The sequence below is a fragment of the Anopheles coluzzii genome, chromosome 2 (assembly GCF_943734685.1).
Source record: "Anopheles coluzzii chromosome 2, AcolN3, whole genome shotgun sequence".
NCBI classification, from domain to species: Eukaryota; Metazoa; Arthropoda; class Insecta; order Diptera; family Culicidae; genus Anopheles; species Anopheles coluzzii.
Window position 1 is genome coordinate 59,938,285 of NC_064670.1, and position 12,488 is coordinate 59,950,772.

Sequence of the window (12,488 nt, forward strand, 5' to 3'; positions counted from 1 at the left end):
GGGCGAGAGACAGGAGAGGCGTACTGGCCTGACACCAGAAGAAGAAGCAGCCGTTACCGCTCAAGTATCATCAGGGCGCTAAGAGAGCTGCTCAAGGCACAATAGATGACCCCCACGGAAGTAACGGAAGGGCTTAAGCTAGGTCACAAGGATTTTTTCTCATAAAGGACGAAGGGACAATAGTGTATAAATGTGTAACAAAAAAATAAAATAATAATAATAAAAAAGGAAGGTCCACTCGGACGGTCTTATCCGGTGGGTAAATCCCTAACGTGTAACCCCCATCGGAAGGTGCACGCAGTTGAATGTTAAATATATACATTTTTTGACAAATAAATTGCGGATACATTAAAAAAAATACCCTTCCTGCAGCAACCATCTTCACGTAATCCTAATCAGCCAACAAGAAAAGTGCCAGAGCGATTCGTGTACCAACCACTGAAACAGCAACTAACATCGGCCATGAAAAAAGTACCGCCAACAACATCCTTACCTGTGCAGCCAACCACTCTCACATCTACCGTAGTGCAACCAGCAATGCCACAGCCGACCAAGCCACTTCCGACAGAACCATTTCCACCAGAACCACTTCCGATAGACCCAAGTAGCAACCGAAGCTTTTTTCTCCCAGTTTCAACCCCCTCATGTCCACAAACTGCCTTCGCTTACTATTCCTATCCCGTTTCTACATTCCACAACGTTTGTTGCGTTCTCGCTCATCAGGGTGTTAGTCAATTCTCTCTTGCCACACGAAGAGAATTCTCCTGCACACTTCGTGTGTTGGATTCTACCCATCCCTGTTGAACACACGTCATTTTCTTCCATCGCACTCATCAGGGTGTTTGCTCTTTTGCATCCAAACCAAAGAGCGACTTCAGTGTACTCTGAACCGTGGATGTGAGAGTGTGTGTTTGTGTGCTGCGTGAACTATTTTTCCTGCGTGAAACACTTTCCATACTGCGCCATCCGCGGTGTTCTTTCTGCTTCATCGGAGGACGAATTTTTATCATCTAATTGTTTGGGTAAGTGTCCTTTTCTAAGTGTCTAGTGCTATGTGACATTTATTCTAATTCTAATATTATTCTAATACGCAATGTTTTGCACATTACAAGTTTCAGATGTGTGCTGCTACCGCTAGCTGTTCCTCAAACTACTTAAAAAGTGTGACACTATGTGCACAGGCGTTCAAGTTTCAATTGATCCTCAAGCACAAAGGTAAGTTTGTCACATCTTTAAATGAAGTGTAATCTTTTTAACAAAGTGTGTCTATTAATTGTGTATTTTCATCAACAGCCTTCATACAACACCGCGGTTGAGGCGCGCCAAATCTGATGACATCTTTCCTGAACCAAGCAGGCTGAACACGCGCACCACCACGGGCTCCAGCGCGGTGTGAAGAGGGAAGAAGAAAAGGCAGAATTGGAAACAGCCGCACCAGGCTTCCAACCACCGTGTGTGTGTATGTAAGTATGTGAGAACACATGTGTGAATCCTCTTGTGGGAACTGCAAAAAGAAGAGAATAAAGAGTGTGAAGCAGCTAGACTGCCGCAACCAAATCAAGAGAGTGAATTCTCATTTCAATCCGAAAAACTGGGAGAGAGTGATGACATGCGAGAGAGAATAAAACTAGAAACACGAGAGAGGACACGAAGCGCTTTCGGGTTTTTTTTCGCCTTCGCGCACTTTTTGCTTTATGCGCGCGAAAAAGTGAGCCTTGATCAGCGCGATGGCTCCCATACAAAGGCCTTCGGCTTTGCTATCTGGGGAGCCACTTCCGGCAGAGCCACAAAACGACGAAAACGACAAAAGTCAGTGGCGCTGGTCCAGGTAACGACCGACCAGGTGAAGAATTGTGTTTGCAATAGGGTACTTCAAGCCCATCAGGAGGAAGAATTTGAGTTTGAACTCCTCAATAATGTGGAAGAATTGAAAGAATTCAATCAAAAGCTGTCTGATCCCCAGTACTAGGGTAGATTATTTACATGGGCGAACGGGCGCATTGCCAGCGAAGCTCCCGAGACGAGGATGCAGGAAGCATTGAACTTTTTATTCACGAAGGAGCTTCTCGCGCAATGCAGCTGGACTGGTGGTGGCAGACCAATAAAACAATTTCCGTTTCGCGAGCTACGAAGGGTAGTTAAGCTTATTAAAATGATTGCCAGCAATCGATTCTATGCAATAAACGAAACACTGGTAGAAAAATTTTTCGGCAAAAAGTTTCGCAACGCTCCGGACCAGGTGAAAGCCGAAAAAATGCGGAAAGCCACAAATCCATCTTGTCTAGATGTCGATGAAAATGTAGATGAAAACGCGTGAAATGATGTAAATATTGTGTGTGTGTGTGTGTGTGAGAGAGAGAGAGAGAGAGACGGAGAGAGAGAGAGAGAGAGAGAGAGAGAGAGAGAGAGAGAGAGAGAGGGGGGGGGGGATTTTGAATTTATGTAAATATAAAAAAAAATGTTTAGACGGTAATGTGCAACGAAACATATTATGAATTTTGAACATGAAATACCTTATGCTTCTCTTTTTAGTTTTGAGAAAAAAAAAATTTTACGCCATACTATGAGGCACCGGAACGAACATGTAAATTTTATTTACACGAACATTTGTAAATTTAACCAAAGGTGTTGTGGTTTTCAATGGTCGACGTATGCACCACTACAGAACTCTTCATGGGTCCGTCGCGCAGCACCAAACTGCCCGTAGTAGGTGCGTTTCGTTGTTGGATCCTTAGTGGTGTGGGTCTTGCATTTTATGCACCCGTAACGAGCGTTGCATGATTTAACACCTGCAATGTAATACACAGTCATGAATAATCGTTGCGAAATTACAAGCTAACTATTCGTACCTTTGATGTACGGTCGAGTTGGTGTATCTGCTATCATGGCCCGAAACCATATTTTATATGGGCGACCGTTTATCAGTACAGTCTGTTCCCGAGTTACACGGTTCTCGACTTACGCGGATTCGGAGATACGCGGTTTTCTAAATTTGACAGATTAAATGTCAAATCAGTACAATTTGCTTCAAGTTCGGTATAAATTGCATTTTTGCTAACAAATTGAAACCGCTAAAAGCCAGAAATATTAGAATTTTCTGCACGAATCATAGCAAATAAATGATGAAGTGTATAAAAGTATTAATTTAAATAAAAAACTGCGAGTAATGAATAGTATTTTAGTAAAAAGCGTGAAATTCGACTTACGCGGATATTCGAGTTACGCGGATTCGTCGGGAACGCAGAAACCGCGTAGCTCGGGAACAGACTGTAGTCCATTGGCTTGCAAGTAGTTTAGTTCCGTGACAAATGGTTGCAAATAACCTTGAAGGCTTCTCGGCTTACTTTCCCCACAAAAAATTGCCACCGTCATTACCGGTACATTTGGCATGTCATGAATTCTCATTAGGATAGGCCAAAACTGAGTTAAATCACTTCTGTGAAGTGGTAGCCCATCCACAAAGAAAATTAGCTCCATTTCATTGAAGTCCGGTGTCACAAGTCTAAAACAGCGAAGAAACCGGATTCATGTAATATGAACTGAACAAATGTGCCATTTTAGGCTCATCGTACCAGTCGCTTGTGCTAAAACAATTATAATAACCTAAAGTACGATTTAAGCCTGCTAGCAATCCCCTGATACCATAATTGACCACCCGAGATTGTAGAGACCAGACTCCGTGTGGAATTCGCTGAGGGAGTCTCTAAAAAAGTTCTTGCTTCCCTCGGCAGCTCAGGATGGTTGTGTTTGCGAAGCAAATCTAGCAACACATTTGTGCGGCGATGCGAAATATTGGCCTCCAACACCCATACGCGAAGAGCATCCTTGAAGGACAAAGGGTCCTCAGGGTCCGAAAAATGCGCATCACTATCAGAACAGTGTGCAGCTGAAAACAAGCAACATTAAAACACTGCAGCAAATCCAATCATAGCAAACAATACCTAATTCATCCCCCGGCATTGGAACATCATGCTCAATCACAGGAGCAGCGGAATGAGCAGATGGCTCTGGTGTTGCTGTAAGCATTTTTGGAAGTAATATTTGCATCAGTCCGCCACGGTCCGTCTACACAAGCTTTACCAGTCGGTGCCGAACATTGGTAGCTACATCCTGCTTCCTCCATATCCATGCCCGATTCCCTTGAATACTGCTTGAGTAAGCTATCACGCTTCCGGTACGAGGAACCAGTCTTTTTATCACGCTGTGCTGCCATCGTAAAGTTTTAGTTTTCTTTCCAAAATTAACTGATCACGGTGAAAAATAAATGTTTTTGTGTTGCTTCGTGCTGCTGTCAAACGGATTTTTTCTAAATGGTGCGTGCGCCAGTTGTGCCAAAAAAATAAAACTGATAAAATAACGAGAGAGAATGATTGAGTAGCATGGTTGACATCGGTTTCAATAGGAATCGCTCATGTACTGCTTGAATGTGTGTTTAAGCCGCCGCAGCTGTGAGTTGCTTGTATGGAAAAGGTCGCTCAATTCAGTCGACTTTTGGTCAATTTGCTTGGTGGGTGTTCACAGCCAGAAAAAAATCATGATTATGCTTGCGCCGGCATTAAGCTAAGCTTGTCAGTCAGAGTATCGTGTTGGACTCAAGAATTCACATGTCGTCCTCAGCATGTCATGACGCCCTTTTATTGACTATCAGCAATGAGCATCAAGCTACCACGGATATGTTCATTGTTTTCGTTGGTGAAAATCTCGTGATACTCATGACATTTTGCAGCACTGATTGGGACCCAAGCGATTCAAAACGCTGCGAAGTAGTAAGAAAAATAGAATATGAAGTAGCCTTCTACTTCCCGTTCTACTTTGGTTGCTTAGAGTCAGAAAAATGTAGAACATGTGTGTTGCGACGAGTCTGGCAACTGTTCGATGTTATAATAATAACGCGTATTGATGACTGCCCGGTGTAAAAGATAAACGGATACTTGATAACACACGGATAATGCGAACGGAAAGGATAAGGTGGATGTACGGAAAGAAACAGAGTGCGGCGGCTTTTTTCTATTCTAACCGTACGACGATCCAGAAGTTTTTTTTACTGTTTCACCGTTGGTTAAGCTTTCGTCAATAAATATACTTGTAAAATTATCTGGAAAGTCGTCGCGTTCGTTTGACTGTTGCTCAACGCTCAAGTTCTCGAGAGTGTACAACACACACACGCGACGGCTTACTCACGCTTACGTTCTCTGTTCTACGCGCCCCCTCTCAATCGCCCACCAGATCTATTTTTAGATCCCACGCAAACAATGAGACCCCAAATTTTGAGTGATTCAGGCCGAGGGGTATGAGAAAGCTTGAGGAAGCAAGGAGAAACGCGCTGCGATGAGAGTTCGCATTCTGTTTTACACGCGCGCTTCACTAACACCAATACAAATACCGTGCTTTGACGAGCAGTCTGTGAATGTGTGTGTGCCTTCCTTCAGCGAGCTCAACAACTTGGAGATGGTTGTGCGCGTTTTGTTCTAAGTCCCGCGCGCAGTGCTTGTGCGTTGGTGCGCATTTCGTTCAAAGTCTCGTGCGCCGGTGTGTTTTGGTAAAGCGTGCAGTGAATAAACAGTGTGCACAGACGCACATGCAGTGCGTGCATCGACAGTTAAGAATTTGCTGAACAGAGGCAACGCAGATTGTCGACAAGTTTCCCGCAGCCTGGCTCGACCCGGTACTTTACAGTATGACGCCATTCGTGAGTATGAAGGATTCTAAATATGTTGTGAAAGTGTACTTTATGTTTCAATAAAGTGTTTAATGTAACCAAAAATGACCGTGTTTGTGTATGTTGTTAGAATAAGTGCGTATTTGCGATCGCGGCAATGCATGAAAGAAAACGAGAAACGAAAGAAACAAATATCTTTGGATGTGTTGGTAGCATGATTGGAAAGAACACAACACATTGAGAACTGCAGAGCGCACCGTGCGTTCCAGGTGGGGAGGGGGAGGGCTCGCGCGAGGGTGTAACTCATTCCTCTAAGAGTAACTGCTAACGGGGGACGGTACTCAAATCACTCAAAAAATACACTCATTTTGCCGGACGGGTCATCACTTCCATCGACAGCGGTCGATGTGTCGATATGTGTCGTCGCGCGTGTGTTGTCGATTAGGTCAGAAAAACTTTTTCCTCACTCCAAGTCTGTGACTTGAAGTGTCGGCGTTCCGATTGAACCATCGCAACATTGATCAGTGCGAGCGGTTGAACGACCTTTGGTATTGTGTTGTACGTAGCGTGCGCGCCAAAATTTTAAGAGTGCGCGGAGAGTGAATGTGGTTTTTGGGGGTGGGGGAATGAGATACAGAGACAACCCGTCCGGCAAAATGAGTGTATTTTTTGAGTGATTTGAGTACCGTCCCCCGTTAGCAGTTACTCTTAGAGGAATGAGTTACACCCTCGCGCGAGCCCTCCCCCTCCCCACCTGGAACGCACGGTGCGCTCTGCAGTTCTCAATGTGTTGTGTTCTTTCCAATCATGCTACCAACACATCCAAAGATATTTGTTTCTTTCGTTTCTCGTTTTCTTTCATGCATTGCCGCGATCGCAAATACGCACTTATTCTAACAACATACACAAACACGGTCATTTTTGGTTACATTAAACACTTTATTGAAACATAAAGTACACTTTCACAACATATTTAGAATCCTTCATACTCACGAATGGCGTCATACTGTAAAGTACCGGGTCGAGCCAGGCTGCGGGAAACTTGTCGACAATCTGCGTTGCCTCTGTTCAGCAAATTCTTAACTGTCGATGCACGCACTGCATGTGCGTCTGTGCACACTGTTTATTCACTGCACGCTTTACCAAAACACACCGGCGCACGAGACTTTGAACGAAATGCGCACCAACGCACAAGCACTGCGCGCGGGACTTAGAACAAAACGCGCACAACCATCTCCAAGTTGTTGAGCTCGCTGAAGGAAGGCACACACACATTCACAGACTGCTCGTCAAAGCACGGTATTTGTATTGGTGTTAGTGAAGCGCGCGTGTAAAACAGAATGCGAACTCTCATCGCAGCGCGTTTCTCCTTGCTTCCTCAAGCTTTCTCATACCCCTCGGCCTGAATCACTCAAAATTTGGGGTCTCATTGTTTGCGTGGAAATTTCGCTGCACATTAACACATACATTCTCACTGCACGGGATGAACTGCGAATACTCAATTATGAGAGAATATACTCGAGCGCACGCGCATGAGTGCAAGCAAGCGCAGAATAGAGGATAGTGGGAGATAAACGATTATTTTGCTCCAAGCTTTCTACTTTTTTCCGTTGGGGAAAGGGCAGAACAAACTTTCTTCGCATTAGTTGAAGAGGTTGGGAAAAGTTTGGTTAAATTAGAGAAAGCATCGATAACAACAAGTATGTACTTCTTGCGTAAGGGGGAACCAGGTGGTCAAGTCGCTCATGAGTGTGCCTAATCACATTGTCGACCATTTCCGAAGGGGCGTACAATAGAGGTTGACCATCAGGTGTAGCAACAACAACAACGAAACGCACAACATAAGCAGGAACAGTATGAAACTCAAAGCAGGAACAGTAAATGCATTAAACCCAAAACAGGAAGTTAGTGACAAGAACCATCGTTTTTGCCAACAAAAAAAAAAAACGTAACTAGCTGAGTGTTCTAGAAGCAAAGTTCTTTCTTCAACTGAAACTTAAAACGTGATCTTTTAACTCGTCGTTTACTGCACTACTTTATTGCTCAAAATCTCACAACGTAGCAAAGTAAATTTTCGCGGCGGATCGGTTAAAAAATTTCACGTACGCTTTCCTATGCTTTCTGACTTGATCTCATGGCGCTCGCGCGATGGCCGTTTTTCGATTCGCGCGGCGATGTTTTTTCTGCTCCCTCTGGTAACGGCAAATCGGCGACGTTTCGGTTCGGCTGTCAACGGCTTATCAATAAACACAAATTGTAAACAACAATTTGTCACTTTTCGCCGACCTCGTTGTTTTATACAACATTCTCCCGCCCGGTACGTATACGCAACTTACCCTACTAAAGTCGGTGATCTACTTCCGTTTATCGTTCAACCGTTACGCTGGTGCCGCATCACCACAAATACGTTCTGGGTTTGGTGGGTTGACCGTATCGTTCTTCATTTGTTAGGTCTACGAACGTACAACACGGCTATCTTCGTTGCAGGTCTTTCGATGATTCCGCTTGCTGTCTGCACGGTGGCTCGCCTTACTTGGCCGTCGTTGGCTTTAACCACTTCTATCACCCTTCCTTTCGGCCAACAATTCCTCGGTAGGTTGTTATCAGTAATCAACACTAAATCACCTTCCTCGATCGGACGAGATGGAAGGAACCACTTTGTTTTGTGAGTCAGGGTCGAAAAGCACTCGGCTATCCATTTTTTCCAAAACAAGTTGGCTTTACACTGCGACGCTTTCTATGTTGACTTTACGGCCGTCGCTGTATCATCGAACGGTGCAGGTGGCTTGATCCCGTTTGAGCTGCCCAAGAGTAAGTCATTCGGTGTTATCGGTGGTGCCAAATCGTCGTCAGCGGTCTCGAATTGATGATCATCTCTATTTCAGCCATGGTAGATTGCAATACTTCGTCGTTAGGCAGACGTGGCAATTCGAGTTGAGCAAAAACCTTTTTCACTGACTGGACGAGGCGTTCTCAGCAGCCTCCAAAATGTGGAGCGGCCGGCGGGTTAAAGGTCCACTTCAAATCAGGGCAGGTAAACTCTTCTATCAAAGTGTTTTGGTCGAAACTCTTTCTGGCCTCCTTGAGCTCTCTCGAAGCTCCTACGAAATTCGTACCTCGATCACTAATGATCTCTCGCGGCGTTCCACGCCGAGCGATAAAACGCCGGATCGCTAGGATGCATGACGAACTCGTCATTGAGTGCGCGATTTTTAGGTGGATGGCTCGTGTTGTTAAGCAAGTGAAGATCACTCCCCAACGTTTCTCCACGCGGCGACCAACTACTACGTTGATCGGCCCGAAATAATCTATTCCGGTACATGTGAATGCACGCTGAGCTATAGCCGTTCTTTGTTCAGGAATGCACCCCATCAACGGCGGCTCGGGAACAGCTTTTCGATTAAGGCAGTGTTGGCAGTTTTTTCGAACCCGTTTATACTCCGATAGCAATCGCGGTATATGGTATCTGGATCGCAATTCATTGATGAATGATTAAATCTGTCCCTACATGTCGCCTGGGCATCCGAAGCGATTCGTCCACTGCAGTGCAGTTTGCAAGCCGGCCACTTATTCTCAACACACCATGGTCGTCGAGTGTTGGTGAGAGTTTGTACAGTGCGCTCCTTTTTTCGATGCTTTTTGACCACGGATGTTTTAATGTTGGAGGATTCTCGAGACACTTGATTTCTTGCGGAAACGCTTCTCGCTGGATTTGCTTCAGTATTATCTTTTCAGCTCTTTGAAGCTCTTCTTGTATCAGCGGTTCTGTTGCGATCGGTGTTCCATTGGCCCTATCACTGCAATTGTTCAAAAATCGGACGACATATCCAACGGATCTCAGAAGTCTATTCCACTTAGAAAATCTATCGATTTGGATGATTGGCTTAGTTGTGACATGGAACAGCAACGGATCTCAGAAGTCTATTCCACTTAGAAAATCTATCGATTTGGATGATTGGCTTAGTTGTCACATGGAACAGCAAGTTGCGACGTAGTTCTTCTGCTGTATCATCTGGTCGTGTCGGTGAAGCTGGCCAATCGCTCTCCCGCTGCCATAGAAAGCTCGGACCCTTGAGCCATCTGCTATTGGTGCTTAAATCGGGTGTTTTTGCCCATTTCGTACCATCGTCTGCAATATTGGCCTTCGTTGATATCCACTGCCAACTTTGGTCAACTCTAGGATTTCTGCGACTCTGAAGGCCACGAATTGACTGTATCGTCTGTGATCTGAACGTAACCAACAGATGACGTCCCGTGACTCCGACCAAAAGATTGTTCTAGTGATTATTAAACGATGTGATTTGTGTATCGTATGTGCGAGCCGTGCGCCAATCACTGCTGCCTGCAATTCTAAACGGGGAATCAATAGAAACCGTAGCGGTGCTACTCGAGTTTTTGAACCTATTAGAGCGCATTCTATTGTTTCTCCTTCTTCAAACCGGAAATAGGCAACCGCTGCCAACCCGTTTTCACTTGCGTCGCAGAATATGTGAAGCTGTACATTACCAGGGAGAGCCGACGTACGCTGGCGGTAGCACCTAGGAATTTTGATCTGGCAGACGGCAGGTAAAATGCTAGTCCTCCTTTGCCCATCGAATCGATCGCAAAATATTTCTTAAGCTCAATATCGATTCTATCGTCGGTGCTATCTACACACGGGCAAACTTGTGGGCTATGATGGTTTAGGAGGCCATTCGCGCGATTACCGGTATTCGTTGGGTACGATCCATACACTATCCAGCCCAATCGTGTCTTGGCGGCAACAGGTTCATGTGGCTTTCCCTCACGGTATGTCATCGGATTACCTAGATGGCAGTTATCCATACCAATGAGAATCCTAGGCGTGATGTCAGTGTATGAATTAAGCTTTAAGCCTCTTAAATGCTCGAATGTGCTTTGAAGTTTCTCCCGGCTAAGTGACTGTCTCGGAAGCGCCAGACTCTGTACGGTATGCATATGTGGCAACCTTGCGTATTACTGCAACGCACTGTAAAGTGCCGAAAGCTTTTAACCTTTGTAAGGTTCCGTACACACCTTTACGCTTCCGTGTCTATTGCGAAACTAATACGCGTTCCTCTATTAACACTAATACTACAAACTTATACTACCTACGCTATGTAAGGATCATTACACTACTACCACGAAATCTTCCAGTTGAATTTGTACAGAATAAAATTAAGTTAGTCTTATCTCTCAATCTATCTCGATCACATCTCTTTCCCCGTTAAATTCCTACAAATCGAAAGAACGCGCTAAAGTGGTGACCCCGACGTGATCCACCATCATTTAATCCGTAATTTGCTAATTCATTACCGCATCGAACCGTGCATCGCAAATTAAGTGTAAATTCGGTTGATTACGTTTTCGCGCAATGATGAATAGTGAAGATAAAAAAACCGACGCCGCCGCCGACGGCACGAGTAGGGATGCAGCACAATCGCTCGTAGGATAAATAAAAGCACCGAGACTAAATCCGCCCAGCATGACCGACACAAACATCGAAACCTATTTCATGTCGCTGGAATTTTGGTTTGCGGCATCGGGGATCAGCTCAGCATACGATGTGCGCCGATATAATATCGTGATGGCTCAGGTGCCACCCAATAAGCTGACGGAACTACGCTCGATCATTGATGGCACTCCGGCATACGATAAGTACAAATACATCAAAAGAGAGTTGATAGCGCATTTTGCCGATAGCCAGCAGCGCCGTCTTCAACGTGTCCTCTCGGACATGCCGCTAGGAGACATGAAACCTAGTCGTTTATTTAACGAGATGAAGCGAGTAGCGGGCGATGCATTGAGTGAGGAAGTGCTGCTTGATTTGTGGGCAGCTCGATTGCCGCCACATGCTCAAGTAGCGGTGATCGCTTCTCGAGGAGATGCTGCGGATAAAACGACCATCGCCGACGCCATCGTTGATTCGATGGGACTACGAAAAATCGACGCCATTGACCACATGCAAAATTTCGCGATGGCGCCTTCCCACATCAGAGAACAGGAGGTTGTTGACCCTATACAGGAACTGCATCGTGAAATCGCCGAATTATCTAAACGGCTCGAAAGAGTTTTGCCCAACCGAAGAAATGAACGCGGACGATCGCTTTCCCGTTCTCGTCGTAGTGATTGGAACGATAACCGTAGCTTAAGGGAGCCTTCTACCGGACCGTGTTGGTATCATCGCACGTTCGGCAACGACGCCCGGAGGTGTCGAAAACCGTGTACGACCGGTGCACGATTTGCATCTAACCAGCAATGAAGACACTCTGCTGATGATGCAAAAGTGAAGCCAACCTCTCTACAACTGTTCGCCGCAAATGGGACACCAATTAAAGTTTATGGAGAAGTTCTACTAAAGGTCAATCTTGGCCTCCGACGAGAATTTTTGTGGAGTTTCCTGATCGCCGACGTCACATCAGGAATAATTGGTGCCGATTTTTTACGAAATTTCGATTTATTAATCGATTTAAAAAGAAATCGCCTCATCGACAACACCACCCATCTCGAGTCTAACGGATCGCTTGCCAAATCCAGTAAGTACTCCATTAAAACATTTAATTCAGTGTCACCATACGCAGATTTACTGGCTCAGTTCCCGACGATCACCCGTCTCGCACCCCCGGGGACGATCAGCCAATCGACGATCTGTTATCGAATTGAAACTACAGGACAACCGGTATACGCTCGACCAAGACGCCTGCCTCCCGACAAACTAGAAGCAGCTCGAACTGAATTCGAACACCTGATGAAACTCGGCATATGCCGACCCTCAAGCAGTAACTGGGCCAGCCCTCTTCATATGGTAAAAAAGGCGGATGGGTCCTGGCGA

At 45.4% G+C, this 12,488-nt stretch overlaps 1 long non-coding RNA gene across 1 annotated transcript; it reads left to right on the top strand.

Annotated features, from left to right (window-relative positions):
* Positions 1-348: 348 nt before the first annotated feature.
* On the top strand, positions 349-1,557 carry LOC125906457 (uncharacterized). The gene is made up of 3 exons (XR_007451818.1): positions 349-1,022; positions 1,113-1,215; positions 1,294-1,557. It is a non-coding gene; the product is annotated as an uncharacterized LOC125906457 (long non-coding RNA).
* The last annotated feature ends 10,931 nt before the right edge of the window (positions 1,558-12,488 follow it).